The sequence below is a fragment of the Euprymna scolopes genome, chromosome 4 (assembly GCF_053919585.1).
Source record: "Euprymna scolopes isolate OS-2025 chromosome 4, ASM5391958v1, whole genome shotgun sequence".
NCBI lineage: Eukaryota > Metazoa > Mollusca > Cephalopoda > Sepiida > Sepiolidae > Euprymna > Euprymna scolopes.
Window position 1 is genome coordinate 85,977,980 of NC_136485.1, and position 1,240 is coordinate 85,979,219.

General features: G+C 38.5%; 1 pseudogene; it reads right to left on the bottom strand.

The window, feature by feature from the left end:
- Positions 1 to 352: 352 nt before the first annotated feature.
- LOC145275046 (U2 spliceosomal RNA) lies at positions 353 to 481 on the bottom strand (annotated as a pseudogene).
- Between the last annotated feature and the right edge of the window lie 759 nt (positions 482 to 1,240).

Below are 1,240 nucleotides of genomic sequence, written 5' to 3' on the forward strand. Positions count from 1 at the left end.
CATATGAAAGAAAAATCCATAAATTGTTGTTAAAAGTTAATACAAAAATCTTAATTTGCATATAGTTGTAAAAAAACAAGGCCGATAGCCATTAGTCGCATGCTCTCTTGTAATGAATGAATGCGTGAATGTAGGATTGACATGAAATTCTTAAAGATAAACTAAAATGACCGAAAAATGGGCTGAAATGACTTAAATAAATAAAAAGTAAATGACTTAGAATGATTTTAATGAACTTAAGGATGAATTGAATGACCTTAAGAATGACTTAAATGCTGAAAAAAATAACTGGAATCCTTCAAAAACAACTCTAGGGAATGACTTGAATGGCTTTAAGACTGACTGGCTGTAAAGTGGGTGATCATTTTACATTAAATTAATACAGAAAAGTGATCCCCCACTTTATATCACAATAATTAAAGCATGTAGTAAGAACAGATACTAAACTTTGATTTTGGCCAAAAGGCCAAGAAAAAGGTATTTATTTGCTCCTCCGCCGAGCAAATTAGGCACAAGGCCGATTTTTAATGTGAGGTGTGAACGGGAAATGGGGACCAACGCCCTGGGGAGTAAGGGAGCTGAATACTGACAATTGGTATGAAGGGTTGCCACTACATTGACCAGGTCTTATATGTGGGATTGGTATTTATTTGCTCCCCCACCGAGCAAATAAGGCACACGGCCGATTTTTAATGTGAGGAGTGAAAGGGAAACGGGGACCAACTCCCCGGGGAGTAGGCGAGCCGGATAGTGACAATTGGTATGAAGGGTTGTCCCTACATTGACCAAGGTCTTATATGTGAGGTTGCTCCCACACATGGTCTTTGCTTGCAGTATCTGCCGGAACAGATACTACACTTTGAGATATTAAATCTTTTATTCATGTTAAAAGTAAAGGGAAAATCAACAATGAACAGAAAACTTAGGCACATGGCCAACTCAAAAGGGGGGATTGTGGGGGTTGTTGTTCATCCTTGTCACTCCAGAACTAAACAAAATCAAAAGTTTCTCCCAGCTAGTATCTTCTTTCATCATAATACCGCATTCAGCCATTTTGCGGGGGGGGGGCGTCCTACTTAACTCCCAGTTTTTAAAATATTTTTTTTATTGGCGTGTAAAAACAAAAAAGATGACAATAAAAATGGTACAATAATTCATTTGTGTCGAGGGCGGGGGAAGAAAAAGCAAAAGGTGATTAGTAGGACCCTCTCAACCCCGTCTAGTTGATAGACTGTCCGTT